Here is a 12097-nt window from a genome sequence, read left to right as displayed (position 1 = left end):
GTTGGCTCCAGCACAATCCTGAATATAAGCCTTTCTCAAGTGTTAAGGATTAAACAGTCTCTGCACACTCACCATGTCTAGGTCACAACTCCTCAGCAATATTTTAGGCTTTCAACCTAGAAAGACCAACCATACTAAATTTATAGAAATCATCTTTAGAGGAGAACACTTTTAAGAAGCTTCAAATGTTTAAGTTCCATCATTTGGGGCTTAGTCAGTGGAAATAATACAGACATGTTTAAGAGGTAAAAATAATATAATTAAATGGTGATAAAAATATTTCTCTAATATCAGCTGTCTCAAAAGTGATAAGTGCTGTTGAATAAGAGAGGCCTAATAATCCATCATAAACGAATTATTTCTGGAAAGCATATGATTAAGTTGCCACAGGAGTTATAATCAATGTCTGGATGTAATATTCACAAAGAGTTTTGGTGCCTCAAACACTATAATGAGAAAAGGCGCCAAAAGAAATATAACTTGTCACCAAAGTGTTCACTAAAGGTAGTAAACCAAATGGAATGAGTGAATATAAATAATGGCTTTAGAGCAGTGATCTTCAACCTTACCTAAAGCAAACGCCTCTCTGTTTTATTTCTCAAAAACTTTATGATCCTGGAATAGAAGTAAAAGAAACATTAGTGGAGCCAGTAGCTCTTAAGTACATGGGTGCATGGGTGATGAGAGGACAGAAGACCTTCCCTAGTTGATCCTATTATGACTAGAAAGGGTTTTGAGGCCATTCAAATATTTAAAGGGCTATGGTGTGCATATCAGTGATAATGGAGAATTAGTCTATAATTTCTTATGATTACGAATTTTTTTTGAGACTATAATATAGAAATGTAGTAATACAACCTACTTTTCTATTTAGTTTGATAAAAGCTATTATATATACTCCTGTTGATGGTGAGAAGCAATGCAGTACAATAAAATGTCTTAGATCCAGAACATGTGTTCAAGTCCCAGCTCTGAGACTAGACGAGGAGCTCTGGGAAAAATTACCTGATAGCTCAATTTCCCTAAACATAAAATGGAGATACTTTCACTATTGGCTTCACAGAGTTGTTATGAAAGAGGACTTTACAAACATTTTAGGGTTTTGTCACATGAAATTTCATAGATATAGATATATATCCATATATATGTATATATACAAAATCTGTATGTATATTTACATATCTATACACATATGTATATTGCACATTTAATATTTCTGTTTCACATGTATGTGTGTATATATACACACAGATACAGATATATATTTGTGTGTGTGCACATGTGTGATATGTCTGTTTATACACATACACAAATCAGTTTATTCTGAAACAAGATAATGTATTTCTGTAATCATAAAGCAGAACTAAAAATGGTTCAGCCTTGAAACTTAAATGTTTCTTCTGGAGTAACTGTTGAATAGTGCAAAGATTTTGTGAATGTGTTTATGATTTTTAATAAGAATTTTTGAATGTTGTGTTATTTGAGGGTTAGAAGGACAGACTGGATAGAACTGGTTCCAAACCCTGCCTCCTACCCATACTATTTGACCTGAGATGTCATTTAACTTCTCATTGACCCAATGATCCCTCTAACACTAATCATTAATGTAGGTTTATACCCTATACCAATGAAATCAAAGTTGTACCCCCCCAAAAAAAAGTATAATTTACTAACTGGACAGACTATTTACACTGACCTATGAAAACATAAACTAAAGCTTCTAAGTGGTGTAGTGGATAGAGTTTCAGACCTGAGTTCAAAGCTGGCCTTAGACACTAACTAGCTTTGTGACCCTGGCCAAGTCACTTAACCCTGTTTACCTCCAGTTTTCACATCTATAAAAATGAGCTAGAGAAAAAAAATGGCAAACAACCCCAGTATCTTTGCCAAGAACACCTCAAATGGGGTCACAAAGGGTTGGACACAACTAAAACAACTGAACAACAAATGGAAATATAAAATATCTTAATTTTTTTTTAACTAACCACTTTTGTAGAATTTTTTGTCCCACACATCCAACTCCAAATTCTTTTCTTGTCTTATATAAACTTATATGTATACATGGATGTATATATATATATATATATATATGTGTGTGTGTGTGTGTGTGTGTAAATATAACTTTCTTATTTTTTTTTCTTTTTGGAGGGGGGAAGGCAGGGCAATTGGGGTTAAATGACTTGCCCAAGGTCACACAGTTAGTAAGTGTTAAGTGTATGAGGCCAGATTTGAACTCAGGTCCTCCTGACTCCAGAGTCAGTGCTCTATTCACTGCACCACCTAGCCACCCCTCTTACATAAATATTGCTTTCTACATGTCCAGCATTTTATATTCTTCAAAATGGTTCCACAAGCATTATTCTATTAGTTCAAATCCTTTCTAAAAATCGACATATATTAAGACTCTATAGCATGGCACAGCTTGTTAGATTTTGAATCAGGAAGATTTAGCTTCTAATCTTCCTTCTGACACTTGCAACCTGTAAAACCAGTGGGCAAATCATATAACCTGAGTCTCAGTCTCTTCATCTATAAAATTGGAACAATAATACCTCCTGCCCCCACAGAGTTGTGAGGCACCAATGGATTAATGAATACAAAATGTCTTGACTCAATTAGCAAGGGTATAATAAGCACTAATTTTTTTTTTTAAAGCAATTGGGGTTAAGTAACTTGCCCAAGGTTACATGGCCAGTTTTTTTTGTGTAGGAGTTAAGTATCTGAGGCAGGAACCGACTCCAGGGCCAGTGCTCTTACTCACTGGGCCACCTGGCCGCCCCTTAGACACTAATTCTTTAAAGTAATATGCAAATGCTAGCCATTATCTCTCAATCCTTGTCGGTCTATGTCTTTTATACCTGGGCAACATCTAAATTCTTTGATATCTGTAAAATTTCCAAGTATCTATTCCTCACTCCTTACTCAAATAGCAACTAGGTGGAACAGGAGAGAGAGCACTGAGCCCAGAATCAGTAGATCCGAGTTCAAATCCAACCTCAGACACTTATTAGCTGCATGACTCAGAGCAAGTCACTTAACCCTATTGTCCTCAGTTTCCTCATCTGTAAAATGAGCTGGAGAATGAAATGGCAAGAAATTTGCTAAGAAAACCCCACATGGGGTCACAAAGAATATGACACAACTGGAATGACTGAACAACAATTCCTTCACTTTCCATCCTTACTAACATCTTCATTTGGCTTCTGATCTTGTCCTATATGACCTATGATTTCCTTAAACAAATTTCTCTGTTCTTCCAACCATGTGAGTCACTTCTGTTAAAACTTCCAGCGATTGGCTCCTGATCTTTCTTTGCAGGTACACATATGGTACAATCTGTTTTGTTTTGTTTTGAGATTGGGTGTGTCCATATCACCAAAGATGCAACTGCAAAGGCCTCTCACAGTCCCAATATAATTGCTTTGCATTGCTCACTTTCTTTTTTTCTTTTCTTTTCTTTTTTTGGAGGGGGAAGGCAGGGCAATTGGGGTTAAGTGACTTGCCCAAGGTCACACAGCTAGTTTTGTGTTAAGTGTCTGAGGTCAGATTTGAACTCAGGTCCTCCTGACTCCAAGGCCAGTGCTCTATTCACTGTGCCACCTACCCTACCCAGACCTGCTCATTTTCTGATGAGGGCTGGTGTGCTCCCACTTAGGCAGCCTGGTGACCCACTTCTCCCAGAGGATTACTACAGTGGTCCTGGACTTAGTGGGGACCAGCTTTAACCTCTGCTGTCTCAGGGGTTCCAGGCACAGACCACCATGCCTGGCTTAGATTTTCAGGTTCCTGAAAGTTCTACATAAGACTTTCCCTTTATATTTAGCTCTATTCACTTCTTGCTATCTGTATCACCTCTTCAATCTGTCTATCTCAAGCCTTGTCTATTTACCATACTCAGCAATATGTGTAACCCTGCCCTTTAGCTAGGGCTGAACCACACATATGGAATACCCAGTCTCTCATCTCATCACCACACTGGGCAGTTATGTCTCCTTGCTTTTAATTTTAATTTTGTTTCATTAGAAGTGAAGCTATAGCTTTCGTTTTCAGGAACAGCAAATCTTTCTTAGAATCACTAGCCCCTAAACAAGGGCAGGGGTTACATTACTTCCTAAGTGACTGAAGAAAACAAAGATCCATGAGTGGTAGCCTGTGGGAAAGAAATGTCATATGGTTGATGTGAAAAAAAGAAGAAACATAAAGAGTGACTTTTAATCCCAATGTGAACTGTTTTTATTTCAAACATTAAACCTTCCGTATTCAAGGAAGTTATTAAAGTCAACTGTAACATGAAGAGTTTTATATCTAGTTAAATATAATTATGGATGATGTTTAGAATGCCCTACTGCTCAAACTAAGAATTCCTTTATAAATTAATTTTCTAATTTGAAGAATAGGAAGTCTTGAATGAAGCTTAAGGCCTAGAAGCAGATGGCCGAAAGAATAAAGAAGTAGGGTATAATAATAAATCATATCATAAGAAGATAGTTAGGACACAGGAAGTACAGGAGAGTGGGGGGGGGGGGGGATTCGGGAAGGAAGCCACATGACAAGGAACCAGAGCTGAAACACAAGAGAAGAGGTAAAAGGAAGGACATAGTAATAAAGAGAAAGCTGGAATGCCAATTCTGGGCAGCATGACTAGAATTCTAATGAAAAGCTGCATACTTGGAAAACATACAGCTAGAGAGTAATAGTAAAAACCCCACAGCAGTTTGAGAGTGCTGAAATGAGGCCTTGTTCCAGAGGGTCTGTAACTATCCTGAATGGCTGACTCAGAGGCCTTTAAAATGGAAAGACTTTCTTTGGCTAAATGTTGTTTTTTTTTAAGGGCACAAAGCAGGGGGGCGGGGGGGGGAGATAAACAACAACAAAAAGTAGTAAATAATCAAATAAGGGAAAAGTGAACAAAAGTCAAATAAGGATAAAGCTAATCGTCTACTATGTTGACGATGCCTGAAGATTTATTTTATTTTCCCTCTATGAAATCTCCTGATTCTTCTGAAACCAATATGAGTGCATTGTAACCTTGACCCAGAACTGATATCTCTGACTATTCCTCTAATACTGTATATAGTTATCATGGAGAATTTATGGCTGCAAAGAACTAACTCCATCCTTTTTCATTTCAATTCATGTGTCATTTAAAAAAAAATGTTTAAGTCAGCTGGAGGCTAGAAGTGCCAAATCAGGCTTCTATCAAAAACATCAGAGAAAATTTATAAATCATAGATTAGTAGAGCTTGAAGGAACCATGGGAAGTCACAGAGGCTCCTCCTTTGCCTCAGCCAGGAGAGCAATGAAATCTTGCCATACTCACTGGGAGATCTGTGTCTGTATTTATATCTATATTTTTATTGATAGATATATAACATATAGACATGGAGATATATAAAATTCCATAGTCTTCCAAATAGATTGATTTCAGACACTTAGAATTTGTACTAGAATAAGGCTTTCCTTTAAGTTCCCTTTCTCTTTCTGTGTCCTGCATAAGGAATGGCTATTAGTAGGGGGTATTTCACCGGAAGTTCTAAAAGAAAAATGAAATTATGAGCTTCGAGGACTAAACTTGCAACAGTTCTCAAAGAACTTCCCTGGGGGTCTCTTAGACCCTTCAGGTAGTCCTCCAGGTCAAAACTATATCATACTAAGACATTTTAATATAAATAACAATTGTTATGATCCATGTAAACAAAAGGCTCTTTAAGGGATCCTCAGTAATTTTTAAGAGCATAAACGGGTCCTCAAACACAAACATTTGAGAACTGTTAGACTAGAGCATTCTATGAAAAATCATAGTACCTTGGCACTGTGCTTGAGGCCTTGGGTATAAAAATTCCTTAAGAATTAGCAAGAGTAAAAAATGGAATTGGATGCATACCTTTTATAAAACAAACTGAACTTAACAAAAGTTCACCAATTCTTTTTTTTTTCTTTTTGGAGGGGGGAAGGCAGGGCAATTGGGGTTAAGTGACTTGCCCAAGTTCATATGGCTAGTAAGTATTAAATGTCATGCCAGATTTGAATTCAGGTCCTCCTGACTCCTGGGTCAGTGCTCTCTATTCACTGTGCCAACTAGCCTCCCCCTAGTTCACCAATTCTTAAGCAAGATTCTTTCTTGTTCTTTTTTAGTATATGGAAATGTTTGTTTTTGTGTGATATTATTAAATTCAGTTTTAAAATAAAGACATTTTTTAATGGAAATACTGTATTCCTCTCAATGGAGTATCTTTAAGCACACGCTAGAACACAACTTGTTAACTATTCTGAAACAGGTATATTTTGGCATTAGCAGTTGTACTTTATGGCCACTGAAATTCCTTCCAACTTTAAAATTATGTATCTGCACAATGTTTGTTCTCAACACTGTAACTACATTTAAGTAAACTCTAACATCAAGATGCGAAAACCTGCTGTTACGATATTCAGTCAAGTATCCACTGGCCAACTAATGTATTTAGTCATTTATATCATTCATTCCTCCCTTACTTTTAAGCTTTATCATGACATGGAGGTAACTTAGTACTCAAAGGACTTATCAATGGAGCATAGACTCTGAAAAGTCTTTCTGTGTTAGAAATGTTTAAAGTAAAGAGATAGAGACTTTGCCTGTAATTTTATTGGTATTAAGAATTCCCCAATAAAAGAACCTCCACCACCAATCCAAGTTGGTAATATCCCTGCAGTTTGAGATCTTAAAGACTTGCCTAGGGCAATGAGTTTCAGTGATTTATCTAGGGTCACACAACCATTATGTGTCAGAGGTAGAACTTGATCTAGGTCTTCCTGGATCAAGGGAGCTCTCTTAACTACAGCAATCAATGAAACCAGTTTTAAACTTACAGAGGGGGCTGAGCTCACTAAGCTAGACAAAGAGCTATTGTCTCTTGGAATTTGGAATCATTCAGTGACTTCTCTCCCTTTCTCTTTGTTTCAGAAGGAGAGACCCTTAGTTCACTGCTTTGGGAGTGAAGTCAGATTTCTCTTCCCCTACCCCTCCTGTTGGTAAATGGAACACTCGAGAATAACTTTCTGTGCATGTGTCAAGACAGGAACAGAATTTCCCCATGAACAGGTCATTTACTCCAGCCGTCAAGATAAAACTGTGGATTAAAGTTCTGTTTTTTCTGCTAAACTACAACAACAAAATGTTGAAGTGTTCCACTGAGTAAAAGCCAGCCTATTGAAACTGATAGCATTGCAGAGCTTTGAAAGCAGGCAGGAGCAGGTTTAGTGTAGTGACTGCCAGTTGGGCATGACTGACTGGAGTACAAGCCAGTCCCCTGAAATGGACTGCACTGCAGAGACCTCAGATTAGGGGATCCAGGCAGCTGCAAGTGCTGATGGCCAAAAATCAGGAGAAACTAGAGCAGCAGCCCAAGCAGAAAGTAGTAGACAAACACCGAGGCAAGTCTCTTACAGAGATTAGTTCTAAAATCTCTGCTGGAGGTAGGGCAGGGAAGAATACCAACTTAGTTCCAACTAGGGGATGGGGTGGGAGGATGACTAGGGGTTCTATACCACTTACACTGGGGAAGGAAGGGAATAGAGGGGTTGAGAAGAAGAAATGAAATTGATGATGGTCTGGGCAGAGCTACTATTACTATGGACAGAGATAAGCAAGGAAAAAAGTCCCATCAAGAAGCTATGATTAGTGTCTTCTAATTGTACTATTCCCTCTGCACATGTTCAAGTCCTGACTGCCCTGACCTAGTTATAGCTTTGCCTGGCCTTCCATCTCCCTGCGTATTTGGGAAGGCATTGCTATGAACTGCTAAAATCTTTCCCCAGCCTCCTCCCTCCGCTTGTGCTAGACTAGGTCAATCAGGCACAGCCTAACTAATTTGTCAATGTTCCTCTTCAAACAGAAGCCCAGAACTGAGCATAATACTTTAGGTGAAGTCTGGCTAGTATAAGGTACAACAGGGTTATTATTTCCCTTGACCTAGACGCTATTCTTTCTTATGCAGCCTAAGTGAGTATCATCGTTATTATGATTCCATTTTAAAACATGCCAACCTATTGTTGATTGATTCAGTCTTATCTACCCATGTATATGTGTACATGTAGATTTACACATACATGCATATATAAACACGAACTACTGTCAAGTCGTGTCTCCCCACTCAATGACTGTGAAATAGTTTTTTAAACCTAATTACAAGACTAAATTTTTTTCAGTTAAATTCCATCTGATTATTTTCACTATAGCTTTTCAGCCTTCTGAGATCTTTCTGATTTTTGATTCTGTCACTCAACATAATAACTGCAGTTCTTCAATTTTCTTACTTGCAAATTTTATAGGCATATGTTTCTATATTTTCGCCCAAGGCCCGGGCAAAAATGTTAAACAAAATCAAGAATCGAACCTCACAACACTCTTAAAAGAGCATTCTCCAACATTACCTGTGAAATTGAGCAATATTCTTTGGGTAAAGTTGTTAAAAATTTCTTGGAATCAACTTATATTTGTCTACCTAGTCCAAGAAGATATGATGAGAGACTTCATTTAAATGTATTGCTAAAACCAATATAGACTATTTCCATAGCATCCCAATTATTTTCTAAAGCCTACTATGAGTCAGGCACTATGCTAAGTACTCAGATACAAAGAAAGGGCAGACCCTCCTTTCAAGGAGCTCACAGTCTACAACAGGAGACTGTGCAAACAGCTATGTGCAATTATGCTAGAACATTTCAAAAAAAGCAAATGAAGCTCGTTTGGCATGTTTTGCACTTAGTTTTCCATGCTGCTCCTAGTGCTTTCTGCTTTTGGTTTTTATTTTTGTTTTTATTTTCTGCTTCCCTTTTAAAGAGATAGAAACAATTCATCCAACATTTTCCTAGAAATATAAACTCACTAATGTATATCTTTGGGAAACCCTATTTTTGACAAGTAGGACAATATTTTCTAGTCTTCTGATACCTATCTTGTCCTCCATAATTCCTCAAAGACGACTTTGTGAATGACTGCCATTGGATCTCCAAGTACGATAGGATGTAATTTTTCTGGGCCCGGACACTTGCTAAGGCAACTTTATATAATTTCTTCATCTACCTATCAGTGTGTTTGTCCCACCCTGTTCATTGGTAAAAATCATTCTCTGTGGTGTAAAATATGGAAGCAAAACAGTAGAAAAATTGAGTTTTCACTCTGTCATCTGTTAACAAGAAAGCTAGGTGGCGCTGTCTATAGAGAACAGAAGCATTAGTTTATTCTGAGCTTTAACCTGACTGACACCATTTTTACAAGTCAGAGGATATATAATAAAGATGGATCTTTGTCAGTTATATGGCACTGAAGTTGAAAAAAGCAAGAATAGTGCCAGAATGAGTAAATAGTAAAAGTAAATATAAAATAATCACTAATTATAATTAGCATCTGTCAGTTAAGGACTTCAAAGCTAAAAGAAGATAATGGGGAAATTGGAAAATCAGATATAAATAGTATTCACTAGTTGGAGAATGTGACAAAGAATTGAGATTATTTATGATGATAGAGGAAAGAATAAAAATAGTTCAATAAGAGCCTTCAGGCTTAGAAAGGATTTTCAAATATCAAACAACCAGATGTTTTCCATATTCACAGAAGACTGAACATAATTTTAAGTAGTTGTGTAACAAATTTAGTGTTTATCAAATAATGATAATAGCTATCATTTATAAAATCTTTTAAGGTTTTCTCAAAATAAGCTTGTGAGTTATATAAAGGAATAGTTATCAGATCTCCTTTACAGATGAAGAAATTGAGGCTAAGGAATGTAAAATGGGCTTGTCCAGTGTTAAATGGTAGCTGACAAGCAGGATTTAAATGATTGCCATTCTCTTGAATCTAAGCCTAGTCCTCTTTTTAAAATTTTCTTTTTCATTATGAATTTAATAAACATGAACATTTCAATATTCAACAACAGAAAAAGAAGTATATGTAAAATTTGAAATTCTATTATGTAACTTTAAAAACCCATACATTGAATTGAGTTCAATAGTTATAAAAGTGCCCTGTTTCACTCTATTCCCTCCTGAACTTACTTCTTTGCTTTTCTGTTTTTCTATTTTTATTTTTCTATTTCTATTTTTAAAATATTTCCTTGGAACTTTTCTCTTTCTTTTCTTCTCTAGTCCTCCTTTGACTATATACAAGGAGTTTGGAAAACTCACTGGGAACCAATGAGTTTCCAAATGTCATAGTAAGTTACTAAAAGAGATTATGGAACAAACCCAGCAAATTATATAGTAAATATAAGTTAGTGTCTGAAGGTAAGACAGCAACCTCTCTTATGTGACTTAAATATGATCTAGTAAAAGATAAAAGAGATCACATTTATCATCTTTCAAAGTCCCTACCAACCCTCCCCACTCAGTAAACTTCAGTGGAACCCCTAATGCTCTTAGAGTCAAATGCAAACTCTTCTGTCATTTAAAGGTTTTACCTTCTGTTCCCAGGTGACCTTTCTAGGCTTTTTGCATCTTTATGCCTCCTATATTATAGTCAAACTGACCAACTCATTGTGCCCCAGTGACAACATTGCATTTCCTTCCTTTTGTCTTTGCACAGGCTATCCTCCAAGCCAAAGAAAACACTCCTTCTTCATTAATCCCCATCTTCCTTCAAGGCTCAGTGCATGTGTCATTTCCTATGCCAAAGTCTTTCTGAATTCCTTACAGTAGTTAGTGCTTTCTTCCTCTTCTCAAAATAATTATTGTATTATTTACTTGTTTGCATTCTATATCACTCAGTAGAATGTAAACACTCTGAGGACAGGGTCTGCTCTTTGTTTTGGTTTATCATTGTATCTCCAGTGTCTAGCACACTGCTTTGTGGATCATAAGTATTGATTTAGTTGGGATCCTCACATAGATTTTAAGATCCTATGATTTTAATATGCTCTTTTTACTTTATAGTTTATATTATAACCACAGTGATCATGAAATGATGTGCAATATAATTCCTGAGACTGTGTAATTAGCTTAACATAATAAGCTACGTTTCCTGTTTTATACATATTTGCTTATCTGTATTGCAATATTTCTAAATGAGTTTTCCAAACATAAGTGTGATGAATTGTAGCATCATTGAACATTCAATATGGGCTTTTGTGTGGAAAGAGAAAGGAAATTCCCTTTGAACTGGATTGAGATAAACAGATCTCATAAGTGAGTCAAGATATAATAACTCATAAGCAGTAAATTCTCTAGCAAGCTGGAGATTATTAGAACTATATGCCTCAAATTCACGCAAATATTATCATGACATTATATTATGTGCTCTACTTATCCAACAAGTCTCTTAAGAAACCTGCTTTTAAAATGCTTCTGAATCACTATATTTCAAATAAATAAATACATACATCACCATATCAAATTAAACATATTATATAAGGGTGGCTTGGTGGTGCTGTGAATAGAGCACCAGCCCTGGAGTCAGGAGGATCTGAGTTCAAATCTGGCCTCAGACACTTAACACAAAAACTAGCTGTGTGACCTTGGCCAAGTCACTTAACCCCAATTGCCCTCCAAAAATAAAGCAAAAAAACCTCTATTATATAGTACAAATAAACCACTGACCACTATTTCCTTGAGACATTTGATGAAATACTACAGAGAAACTTATAGTATATTGGAAAGGGTGTTGAATTTAAAGTTGACACAGTGGGAAGAATTTTAGATTCAAAGTCAGAAGACTTGAGTTCAAATCCCAGCTCTGTTACACAATTACTCTATGACATAGTTTCCTCATATCTAAATTCAAGAGGATGGATTAGATGACCTCTCACCTTCCTTGTAGCTCAAAATCTGGGATCTTCTGACCTCATTATTTTCAAAGGCCAGAAATTTCAAAACTTAGAGAAAACTACAATTGAAGGGCTTTATCCAGAGGTACTTGAAAAGTTAAAAAGACATTATAGTCAAATGCATTTTAATCATTTCATTGTCAGAATCAAAGCACACCTGGGAACCCTAGAATTATTCACAGTGTACTACAATGGTGGGTTTTCTCAGCACCAGTATTAATCAGAAAAATTAAATCATCACTTTAACAAATATTAATTGACTACTGATAGTGTGCAAAGTTCTATGCCAATCGTCAAATTAA

The sequence above is a fragment of the Petaurus breviceps genome, unplaced genomic scaffold (genome assembly GCF_028583685.1).
Source record: "Petaurus breviceps papuanus isolate PSGF00001 unplaced genomic scaffold, PetGlider_PUasm1.0 90579, whole genome shotgun sequence".
Classification (NCBI taxonomy): domain Eukaryota; kingdom Metazoa; phylum Chordata; class Mammalia; order Diprotodontia; family Petauridae; genus Petaurus; species Petaurus breviceps.
Note: the sequence above shows the minus strand (reverse complement) of the source record.